The following is a 13,260-nucleotide window of genomic DNA, read 5'->3' as shown; positions in this document are numbered from 1 at the left end:
CATATAATCTTGTTCAAATTCGACTGGGAGATGAGTGGAAAATTGTATTTCATACTCAATATGGTCATTTCGAGCATACAGGCATGCCTTTCAGGATCACAAATGCACCCGCAGTATTTCAACATATGGCAAATGACATTTTCCGGGATTTCTTGGATATCTTTTTAATCATCTACCTAGATGATCTGTTTATTTACTCTAAAACATAGGAGGAGCATGATATACATGTGCGGAAAGTACTTGAACGCCTAAGAAAGTATGCTCTTTATGCCAAACTTGAGAAATGCAGTTTTGATTGCAAACAAGTTGAATTTTTGGGATACACTATTTCATGATTGTCATTTGGCGCACATGCATTACATGTGATGCATGATAGCCATCATGCTCATTTGAGCTCTCATGTATGAAAATAGATATAGGATAAGTACAATGATGGAAATATATTTTAAAAAATAAATAACCTAGCTTAGTGGTGTATATCTTGTGCTTGGTATACAAGGCAAGGTTGAGGTTTCAAGTCTCTCAATTTTACTCAATCAATATTTAGCTTCATTCTTATATCATGAAGCATATTCTTTACAATACTTCTAAAAATAAATAGCCTAGCCTAGTGATATGTATATTGTACTTCGTATATAAAAGTGTGGGTTCAAGTCTCTCAAGTACTACTTAATACAATATTTAAGTTCATTTTTATATTGTGAAGCACATTCTTCATGACAGCGTCGCAGTTGCCTGGAGCAGTAAGAAGCAACCGACATTAGCACTGTCGAGTACCGAGGAGCGACTATCGCGACATGCCAAGCCATATGGCCCAAGATGCTCCTAAAGGATTTATGAGTGGAGGTGTCTCATCCAACAACGATCTATTGCGACAACCTCAACAACATCTAGTTGACGAAGAACTCTGTCTTTCACACCTAGACTAAGCACATCGAGGTGAACTATTGTTTTGTCCGAGAGCGCGTTCTCTCCGGTAAAGTGGAACTATTGTATGTTCTGATGGATCGGCAAGTGGCCGATATCTTCACCAAACCCCTTAGCTTAGACCAGTTGCGGCAATTTTCCGATGCATTGGGTGTGCAACACCTCGATATGCCGAACTTGAGGGGGAGGAATGAAAGGAAGAATGATGAGGACGACCGAAAAGCCGAGTTGAAAACCGATTTCGACTTCGGCCCGACTGAAGAAGTCGGAGTGCACGGGACGACTGAAGAAGCCAAGACTGGACGCAAGGGGAGCCACCAGAACGGAGAGCCCGAGCCAAAGCCAACCAAACAAGGGGGAGGTAAAGCTAAGAAGGGCAAGAAGACCAAGACACAGACGTGAGCCGATGTCGTGAAAGGTTTGGGAACCAAAGACGGATTGGAGACAGCCAATCCGGACAAGAGCTGGAATGAATCAGATGCACCTGATTCGGAAGAGGTGGTTGACTTGGATGAACCGGATCAACTGAAGGCCAAATGGACAAGGAGGCAGCGGATGTCGACACTGACATGTAGAAACTGATGGGTCGAGATGCGTCGGAGTTGTAATAGCAAAAGAGCTGAGATGGGCCTTATAAGCAGACAAGCCGATCGAGAAGGTCGAGGTGCGCGGGAATGGACAGGTCGTGGGAAGCGGAAGCGGACGGGTCGAGGAGTGCGAGCAAGACGGGAGGACGCCAGGGGGAGCCGGAGGAGAGGGCCAACTACCACAGACACAGACACTGCGATCCGACCTCAAGTTGAGCTTGAGGGGGAGTGTTGAGCGGACAAGCTCAACCGGATCTAGATTGGTTGAATAAGCTAGAGCCGTATCGGAGTTCAAAACGAAGAGCCGTATCGGTGTCCGGATGGTATCTGGAACCAAGAGCCAAATCGGATTGTAACCGGTAGGCCGTTAGAGGCCTACAGATCTAGCCTAGTACATAGGCATATTTTTGGGAGTCAGTGCCAGTGTCGAGACTCGTGGGTAGAAGATAGAGTGAGAGCGAGAGCGAGAGCGAAAGAGAGGGTGTGTGTGTGCGTGAGAGAGAGAGAGAGAGTGAGAGAGATAAGACTTGAAATAGAAATGAGATTATATTATGATGAAACAAGATTACAATGAGTAGTCTAAGGGCTAAAGACTGGTGTTGAACCGAATGTATAGACAGTTATTTATAGGTCCTTATGGAGTAATCTAGAATGTTCTAGAATATTTTAGATTTTATGATAAGAAATATAATCATGAAATATTAAAGGATGTTCTAGAATAATCTAGAATGTTCTAGAATATTCTAATATCTTGTAATAACTAGAAACATAATTATTATAATTACACAACATATATGTTATTATAATGGTTAAGGGTTCAACACATAGATCAAGAAGTCGTGGGTTCGGTTCTTGATAACCAAAATGTTGTCTTCATGACATTATCCCCCCCTTTCGATGACGAGTTCCACGAGTCGGAAGACAAGAGTTCGGACTTGGTTTATGGGGATATTTGTTGTGAAATGCAACAACCATGTCAGAGGCATTAGCAAGATGCTCGACAGGCTCCCATGTTCGATCATTAGGTGTATAACCTAACCAATCAACCAAATAATATAGTTTTTTGCGGATGATCTTGGAGTCGAGAATAACAGCAACCTCATATTCACAGAGCCATTAGAAACTTCAATTGGAGGTGGGGGAGGTGTAAGACAACCCGGAATAGAGCTTGTTGTGTAGGGCTCCAAAAGTGAAACATGGAAGACCGGGTGAAGACGCATATGAGGAGGGAGATCAAGATGAAATGTCATATCATTGATCTTACTAGAGATCACATATGGGCCGAAACGTTGATAATCCAATTTGTAGCAAGGTCGAGTGGTTTTAATGCTACCTTGTAAGAGCCATACACGATCTCCTACTTGAAACGTAGTCGATGAATCATGCCGATGACGATCAACAATCTTCTTTTGAGTGTTTTGGGCATCACATAAATGATGCAAAAGTATATCTTGAATTTCTTGGAGTCGAGTGAGCCGATCTTTAGCAATCGGGTTTTTTGGGAGTTCGGGATGTTCAAGCATCGTCCAACGAGGATGGTACCCAATGTTAGCAAAAAATGGGGAATAGCCAGTAGAAGAATGTTCGGAGTTGTTGTAAGCAAATTCCGCCAAATGTAATAAATCCACCCAATCATCTTGTTGATAGTTGACAAAACAACGTAGATATTGTTTGACTGTTTGGTTGGTGCGCTCACTCTGCCCATTAGTCTCTGGATGGTAGCTGGAAGAGAGTTTACAAGAAGTATGTAAGAGTTTGAACATGTGCCGCCAAAATTTCGAGATGAATTGGGGACCCTGATCACTGATAATATAATCTGGAAGACCATGATGGCGAAACACCTCCCGCATGAGTAAATCGGCTGTCTCTTGACTAGTAATGGTCTTCGTGTATGGAAGGAAATGTGCCATCTTCGTAAAACGATCGACTACCGTGAGAATAGAATCAAATCCCTTGGAAGGTGGAAGATCCGTAATAAAGTCCAAGGAAATAGATTTCCATGGGCTCTCCAGAATAGGCATTGGCTATAATAGGCCATATGGATGATGTCGAGGCTTTTTTGATCGGCAACCTGTATCACAACTACGAACATAATCCGTAACAAAATGGCAAAGCCGTGGCCACCAATATCGGTGAGAAATCAACTCAAAAGTCTTGTGGATGCCGAAATGTCCAGCCATTGGCGTGTCATGACATTGTTGCACGACTTTGAGTCGAGAAGGACCGTCAGGCACATACAAGAGAGTTTGTCAAAAAAGCAAACCATCATGCCAATTGAATTGGGTGTAGTCTAGATGAGGATTTTTAGATTGAGAGCTGGAAGCACGATCTGGGATAATATGACTCAAAACCTCTCGGGTGAATGCATCTGTCGCAATCTGCTCCCGAATGGAATCAAGAAGCCTCGAATCTCCTGGTGTGTTGATAGTATGTATTGCCATTACTTGTAGACGATCAGGACCTAAGAGGATTTGCTTTTGACTTTCAAATGCGGCCTCTCCGGGTTGAAGTTCCATATATGAACGTCGAGATAAAGCATTTGCTTTTCCTTGTTGCATCCTAGGGCGATATAGAATTACAAAATCAAAACGAGTTAAGAACTGCGCCCAACGAGCTTGTCGATGATTCAAGACTCGAGCACTTTGGAAGTATGTTAGATTTTTGTGATCATTGAAGACAATAATCTGTTGAGAAGAACCCTCCAAAAAATGACGCCATTGTTGAAAAGAATCCACAATGGCAAGAAGCTCTTTGTCGTGAATCTCATAGTTGATTTCTGCGGCTTCAAATTTCCGTGAGTGAAAAGCCATAGGGTGCAGTTCGCCATCTTCACAAATCTGGGATAGTATCCTTCCGAGTGTGAAATCAGATGCATCAGCTTCAAGTATAAAGCGCCTCATTGGATCGACATGCATTAAAATTGGTGCAAATGTAAACGCTTGCTTTAAACCCTCAAATGCAGAGTTCGCATCTATACCCCATACAAATGGTTGATTCTTGCGTGTTAGTTGAGTGAGGGGCAATACAATCTTTGAATAATCTTTGATGAACTTGCGATAAAAGTTTGCGAACCCCAAAAAACATTGTACATCTCGCACAGACTGTGGTGTTTGCCAATCCAAAATTGTTTGGACCTTTGATGGATCCATAGAGATGCCATTTGAAGAGACTATGTACCCCAAAAATTCCACTTGACACTAGTCGAAACTACACTTCTCGAATTTTGCATAGAGACCATACTCTCGTAACCGCTGCAAAACTTGGCGAACATGTATCTCATGCTCCTCTTGAGTTTTTGAGTAGATCAAGATATCATCCAAGTAAACTATGATGAAGATATCGAGGAAGTCTCGAAAAATGTCATTCGCCATATGTTGGAAAACTGCCGGTGCATTCGTGAGACCAAATGGCATCACTGTATATTCAAAATGACCATAGCGAGTGCGGAATGCGGTCTTCCATTCATCCCCCGGACGAATTCGAACAAGGTTGTAGACACCTCGAAGATCTAACTTCGTGAAATACTTTGCTCCACTGAGGCGTTCTAGAAGGCTTGAGATCAATGGTAGAGCATATCGGTTTCTAATAGTCACTTTATTCAAGCCCCGATAATCCACGGCCATACGAAGTGTACCATCTTTCTTCTTAATGAAAAAGATGGGTGCACCAACAGGAGATCTTGAATGTTGGATAAAACCATTTGCCAGGTTCTCATCTATATATTCTCGAAGAACCTCTAACTCCGTGGGCGAAAGGTTATAAATTGGCCCCCATGGAGGCTCTTTTCCTGGCTGCAAATCAATTGGGCAATGATAGGGTCGATGCTCTGGTAATCTATTAGCCTTCACCTTATCGAACACATCGGAGAATTCTATGTACTTCTTTGGTAATTGGACCCCCAATTCTTGTGAGCTAGATGAGGGAGTTGCTAAAACCGCAAACACCATCATGTCTTCCTTCCTTCCATCCTCTCGTAACTGATGTATAGAGATTGTTGAAATCATGTGGGATCCTAGATCCTTTGTTGCAGTTTCAAGAGACTCGGAATGTACTATGACCTCTTCAATAGTTCTTTTTCTCCAATCAATAGTTGGGTTATGTAACTTAAACCAAGGAATACCAAGAACTAGAGAGTGCTCTGGACTACTAATGATGTTGAATGAGATGATACTAGCCAAATTACCTAGGACTACACGAATTGATTCAGACTCTTCGACTATATTACCTGATGCTATAGGGCGACCATCAATGACTCCTACAGCTGCTGGGTTCGGGAGCTTGTTCAAGTTGATGTTTTGGGTCAATGCAAACTCGCGATCCATGAAACAAGAATTGGCTCAAGAATCTAGGAGGGCAGAGGCTAGGACTCGATGACCTGTAGATGTGCTAAGTTCGACTTGTGCAAAAAAAACTCTACTAACTTGATTTGATGAAATGGAACCACAACTAGGTACAAACTCTACATATCTAGGATGGTCCAACCAAATGGCTCCTATTTTGGCCGGACTTATTCGTTTAACACATCCTCTAATTGGCTCAAGACATCAAATCTATTCTCATGGCATGGGTTATTAGGCTTAGTAGTTAAGTTATTAGAAGTGATAGTAGAACTCATGGTAGGGTTGTCATGTGCACTTACTTGGTAAACTTGTCGTTTGGGTTTATGTGGACAATTCACAACAATATGTCCTTGACCACCACAATAGAGGCAGAGGTGATGCGCCCGACGTCGTTGTTTCTCAGCATCTGATAAAGGCCCTCGACGTTGTGTTGACTCTATTTCCATCGGAGTGGGACCATCCCTCGTAACGGGTCTGGGAACTTGTGGCGGTGTTGCGACTATTGAAGCATACGTCTGTTCCGGTTGACGGCATAGCATTTGTTGACGTTCAGAACGTCGCTCAAATAGGCGATTATCACATCGCACAACTCGACTAATGGCCTCTGTAAGAGACTTTGGATCTTCGTGGAAAGTAAGAAGAAGATCTTTGACATCATTACGCAAACCCTAACGAAATTGATCCATTAAGGCTGCCTCATCCCAAGGGATGTTACATGCCAAGAGACGGAAATCTGTTGCGTAGGCTGAAGCGGGACGATCTCCTTGTCAGAGTCTTCGAATCTTGTTTATTGCCGTTCTAGTGCTATCGGTGTCTCCAAAACTAGCTTGAAACTCTTTAATGAATGCCTCGAAATCCTCCAACAATGGTGATTTCTTCTCTAGAAGTGGTGCAAACCATGCTAATGCGGTACCGCTTAGCAAGGTTCCTATTAATCCCACACGAGCAGCATCAGTTGGGTACCGATTAGGATGTAATTGAATCACCAAACGGACTTGATTCAAGAAACCTCGAAACAAAGATCGGGTACCATCAAACTTGGTAGGGAGGCTAATCTTTGGTTCCCTTGGGGAGTTTTGAACCCCCGCCGCTTGTTCTCGTAATGTTAATATAGTAGCCTCGAGTTGATGAACCCGTTGTGATAACTCCTCATATTGATGAGCTTTCTCGGTACTCACTTGTTGTAAATCCCCGAGTAGCCTATGATTTTCTTGCTCTAATGCCACAAACTTAGTTGTGAGCATGTCGAGCTCAGAAAGGACACGCATATACTCTTGCTTGCTGACGGATTCCATAACTGAGGGAGAAAAAGAAAGAAGGGAAAAGAAGAAAGCTTGCTAGGGTTATTGGAAAAGGAAACAAAAATATTCGGTTCAAACTGTCGAGACTCGTGGGTAGAAGATAGAGCGAGAGTGAAAGAGAGAGGGTGTGTGTGTGTGTGCATGAGAGAGAGAGAGAGAGTGAGAGAGAGATAAGACTTGAAATAGAAATGAGCTTATATTATGATGAAACAAGATTACAATGAGTAGGCTAAGGGCTAAAGACTGGTGTTGAACCGAATGAGTTGAAACGAATGTATAGACAGTTATTTATAGGTCCTTATGGAGTAATCTAGAATGTTCTAGAATATTTTAGATTTTATGATAAGAAATATAATCATGAAATATTAAAGGATGTTCTAGAATAATCTAGAATGTTCTAGAATATTCTAATATCTTGTAATAACTAGAAACATAATTATTATAATTACACAACATATATGTTATTACAATGGTTAAGGGTTCAACACATAGACCAAGAAGTCGTGGGTTCGATTCTTGATAACCAAAATGTTGTCTTCATGACAACCAGTCGCTTGTATGAGCATTGAAGTACTTGTTAGTACTTTTGTTAGTCCGTATAAGGACTTGTATAAAAGTGCTCTCTTAGCACATTCTATGTACAAAGTGTTATTATTTTAAATTGAGTTCATGCTTTCCGGTGTCTCTTTTGTGTATTCTAAGCTTCCATTAAACTTTTCTCTGTTTTTCTATTGTTGACCGGATAAACCAGTATGGCAAAGCTTTCGCATATTAACTTTGACAATCTACTTAGCCATATCCGGGATGCCACGATGCCAAAGGAAGCTTGGAGAAACCTGAAGAAGGTCTTTGTCGCAAGCACTACGGCCTCGAAGCTGCACCTCCAACAAGAGTTGAGAAACGTCCGACAGAAAGACATGTCAGTGGCCAATTATACAACCCGAATCAAGGAGATTTGTGACTCTCTTGCATCCATCAACGTGACCATCAAGGAGGATGAAATGGTGCAAGGTCTGCCTCGGGTGCTTGGCGTCGAATTTTGGAGCATTCAGGACGACGATATGTACAAGGGAGAATACGCCTTCATTTTTCGACTTACAGTCGATGCTCCTTGTAGAGGAGAACCACGTGGGTGCGTTGACAAGTACGCACACCGACAACAAGATGTTGTACATGGAGGAAGATCGGAACCGTGGTCTTGACGAACAAGGCGAGTTGGAGCGCAATGCAGGCGGCCGACAAGAGCATAATTGGAGGCACAAAGATGGTGCCGACAGCAGTATTGGATCCTCCGGAAGCAGGGGGAGTCAAGGCGGTGCCGAGAGATAGTTGGTACTGTGGCCGACGGGACACAAAGAAAGCGAGTGCTGGAAGAAAAGGGCAGATTCAGACAAAGCCTGATCGAGCCGAAGGGACGCAAATAGACATCACTTATCGCACTTTGCTAGAAGCTAAGAGGGAGCCAAGTGAGGACCAACCCTTGTAATGAAGAATAAGGTCAACCGAATGGCTGCTTCCGACTCGAAGTCGGAGGAAGTTTGGTATGTTTACTCTGGAGCTTCAAACCACATGACGAACCACAAAGAGTGGTTCTCCTTTCTCGAGAAGCCGAAGAAATCAAGGGTGGTCGAAACCGGAGATGACACCCCACATCCCATCGAGCATATCGGGGATGTCCTTCTGACCTATGTCGGCCAGAAGGGAATAATGAGGAACGTCCTACATGTATAGACGCCGAGAACTTGGTGTTAGTCGTTTAGATTGTGGATCAAGGAATGCAGGTTTGGTTCACTCACCACGTATGCTTCATCGAGGAGGAAGGCCAGATCATCGCACAAGGGCGAAGGGATGGAAGAATGTTCATACTCGAAACCAATGATGTTGGCACTGCTATGTTCGTGAGTGGAAAAAAGGTTGAGTCTAACATCAATCTATGGCATAAGCGGATCGGCCACATCAACTTCCGAAAGCTTTAGGAGATTCAATCGGAACAGGTTTCCGAACTACCGAAGTTTAGTGGCCGGAAAGGCCAAACTTGTGAAGCTTGTTAGTTTGGGAAGCATCATAGGCTTCCATTCCCCAATGAGAAGAATCAGAGTTGGAATTGGCGCGATCTTATCCATTCATATGTGTGGGTACCGACACAAAACGTGAACATTGGTGGGTGTCGATATTTCATCTATTTCATCGACGATTTCAGCCGACACACTTGGATCTACTTGATCGAGAAGAGGAGCGATGTCTTCTCATGTTTCTGAGACCTAAAGAGTCATGTCGAACGAGAAACCGAAAGAAAGATCAAGTGTATGATATCGAATGGCAGAAAAGAATATTTTCCAGCTAGTTCACAAGTTATTTGCAGACCAAGGGAATTCGTCGAGAGTTCTCTTGTAGATACACGCCAGAGCAGAACTGGATGTTGGAAGAAGCAGTGAGGGTGATGATGGAGAAGAAGAGCATGCCCCTGATTTATTGGGGCCGATGTAGTTTGGATAGCCGTCTACATTAACAATCGGCAACGGTTCGGTTCGGTTTGAGAGGGTCCAAACTGAACCGTTTAAAATTTTTGAAACCTGAACCAAACTGCGAAACCGAACCGTTAAACCTTTTTTCAAACCGTTAAACCATTAAACCGTAAAAACCGCGGTTCGGTTTTCAACATAGGTCTAATTTTTAATTTTTTAAATTTATAATATTTCATTATATAGAATTTTTAGAATTTTTAAGATGTTCCTAAAATGTGAGAATGAATAAGGTGTAAAAATGAAAAGATTGTTAAAAAACAAATTCTAAAATTTTTTTAGAATTTTTTTATAATTTTTAAAAATGTTTTTTAAAAAATTAAAAAAATTAAAAAATAGAAACCGTTAAACCGTTAAAACCATGGGTTTTTACTGTTGAAACCAAAACAAACCCGAACCGAACCGTTTAGAAAAACCTAAACCTGAACCGAACCCGAACCATTGAAACCGTTAAGCCATTAAACCATTAAAACCGTGGGTTTTTACTGTTGAAACCAAACCAAACCCGAACCGAACCGTTTAGAAAAACCTAAACCTGAACCGAACCCGAACCATTGAAATCGTTAAGCCATTAAACCGCGGTTTTGTGGTTTGGTTCGGTTCAAACCGAACCGTTGCCGATTGTTAGTCTACATACAGAATTGGATATCTACCTCAGGGACAAAGGTGTCGCCGCACGAACTGTATTTCGAGCGGAAGTAGAACTTGGCACACCTTTGAGTATTCGGTAACATTGCATATGTGCATATACCGGATTAGAAGCAAAAGAAACTAGATGCCAAGGCGGAGAAATGTATCTTGGTTGGCTACTCCGATGAGTAGAAGGGGTAGAAGTGCTACAAGCCCCACCGAGTAGCATCTACATCAAATGGATGTAAAGAACGCATTCTTGCAAGGCGACCTTGTGGAACAAGTATACATGGTTCAACCCCCCAAATTTCAGTCTGGAATGAACACGTTGGTTGTTTGCCGACTAAAGAAGTCCCTATATGGACTCAAGCAAGCCCCACGAGCATGGAACGTAGAAATCAGACTCTTCACTCTCCATTTGGTAGGGTCAGAATGGGCTAGTGAGCATTTTGCTCTATGTGGATGAGCTTGTCATCACCGAATTCGGTATGACGGAATGCAAATCTGTATCGACTCCTCTAGACCAAAATGTTAAGCTTCGCCAAGGGTCGGGAGCAACTTGTGACGCGACATAGTTCCCCAGATAGTCGGGCCTTATCTATCTGACGATCACTCAATCGGACATGAGTTATCCGGTTGGACTGATCTATCGAACATTTGAAATGTGTGCATCAGATCATGCGATATGTCAACAGCACTAAAGATCGAGTGTTGTTGTATCGGGCTAGTATAGTTGGACAATTAGTCAGCTATACAGATGCTGATTGGGCCGGAAATGTCGGCGACCGCAGGTCTACATCTGATTATGCGTTTTCAATTGGAAGCTTCGCGGTCGCCTAGTGCAGCAACAAGCAGTCGACAGTTGCACTGTCAAGCACTGAGGCTGAGTATAGAGGAGCGGCTATCGCAACATGTGAGGCCGTTTGGCTCAAATGGTTACTGAAGGATCTGCGAGTGGAGGTGTTAGACCCGACAACAATCTACTGCAACAACCTCATCAACATCCAATTGGCAAAGAACCCCATCGTCCATGCCTGGACAAAGCACATTGAGGTGCATTAATTACCACTTTATCCGAGAACGAGTCCTTTCCGGTGAAGTCAAACTGGTGTATGTTCTAACGGATCGGCAGGTTGCCGACATCTTGCCGAGTTGCTATCAACCGATTTGGTTCTTTCTTCGACTCGTGCTCCTCTTCCCATCCGGAGGGACATGTTTCCTAACATAACTAATAATATAATTATACATTGTATATGTTACCATAATGGTTTAAGGTTTGACACGTATATTAAGAGGTTGTAATGAGTTTGAATCCTTGTAAGCCTAAATGTATGTAATCATGACTCACACATTTTACTACTGACACATGTTGCACCTAATTAGAAAACTATATTCTTCACCGAATGGGGAAACCATACACATCGATGCTAGAGCCCATCCCGTTGTCAACCATTTGAATCATTGCTTCCATGCGGCTTAACTCACACACTGCGATGTGAAATGGGGTGTTGGGGCACAAGTGATGAGAGTGGTCGACTATGCACACTTTGCTTGAAACAAGTTCAGGAGTGTGAGTATTACACTTTGTTTTATATAACGATTTGCGAATGACTATGATTTCAACACATCTTTGACCAAACCCAATCCTTGCACGAATTTCTCTCACTGTCACAATGTGCACGCTCCATTGCAACATTCATTGGTATAGTTCTTGAACATCGAGAGTCACTACTCGCTTTTATATGTATTACGTGAAATGTAATATTTTTGGTCTCATAGGTCATATTTGACCTCCAAAGATGATAATAGAACCTCTCTCTCTCTTGCTCTCACCCATTCACTTTAACAATTGTCATTCATCAACTTTAAATAAGAGTTAATTACAAATTATTGCTTATAAAGTATCATAATTGGCTTTTGTGCATTCATTTACATATATAAAAACATGATTTTCTCAAATTCAAGCTAGACTTGTTCAACAATTTAAGCTCAATAGAGATTCTTCGCTTAATCTAACCCTTGCATAAACAAAAAAGAAGGGTAATGTGAGCTAGAGATTTAGAACATAAGTTACCTTTTCACATGGATTATGTCAACATGGCAAAATATATCCATATGGCAATGGAATAGATCTACTTATCTAAAGTTCACAATTCATGTAGACAAGTTTTTTGTTAATAGCATTGACAAGGAATTTTTATACAAATGACGCTCTCTTTTTATGCTTGTACCCATGTATTTAGAAATGGCCCTCGACTGAGCTTAACTAGTTGGCGTAATAATGGTCTAAATTCACTGCTCCACGATGCATGCTTGTGGCAACGCTCATTTCAACTATGCATATGATATGGGTCCCTTTCAACTAATCACATGATATGGCTCAAAAGGCACCTACATATACCAATAACTCATTTCATGTGCCGATAACTCATTTCATGTGCCGATAACTCACGTAGCTTGTCATATGGCTCAAAAGGCACCTACATATATTGATGCCAACAGGCCCGGCTTCATCAGTACTCGATCAACTAGGCTTGGCGAGCGTCGAATTATGAATTGCAAGCAGCATAGACCGAAGCAATGACCAGAGGAGCGAGGCCGGGTGGTGTGTCCACAGATATATGTAATTCTTGAGCACTTGACAATGATGATGATGATGAGGTTGAGGGTATCGTTTGAGATTTCCAAGAAGCTTGGGAGGGTATCAGAGGCATATTCACGAGATGATGGGCTGAGGGTATGGTTTGAGATTTCCAAAAAGCTTGGGAGGGTATTAGAGGCATATTTACTCCTCTTCTTATGATGAGGCTGAGGGTATGGTTTGAGATTTCCAAAAACCCCTTGATGATGAGGCTGAGGGTATTGTTTGAGATTTCCAAAAACCTTGGGAGGGTATGAGAGGCATATTTACTCCTCTTCAAAGATGCCCTGTTTCTATTTCCTCTGTTTCTCC

This window comes from Azolla caroliniana, unplaced genomic scaffold (genome assembly GCF_043228905.1).
Source record: "Azolla caroliniana isolate FFs.n. ecotype wild unplaced genomic scaffold, voAzoCaro1.0.p SCAF_14, whole genome shotgun sequence".
In the NCBI taxonomy this organism is placed as follows: Eukaryota; Viridiplantae; Streptophyta; class Polypodiopsida; order Salviniales; family Salviniaceae; genus Azolla; species Azolla caroliniana.
The sequence above is the reverse complement of the archived record's forward strand: the minus strand, read 5'-3'. Positions refer to the sequence as shown.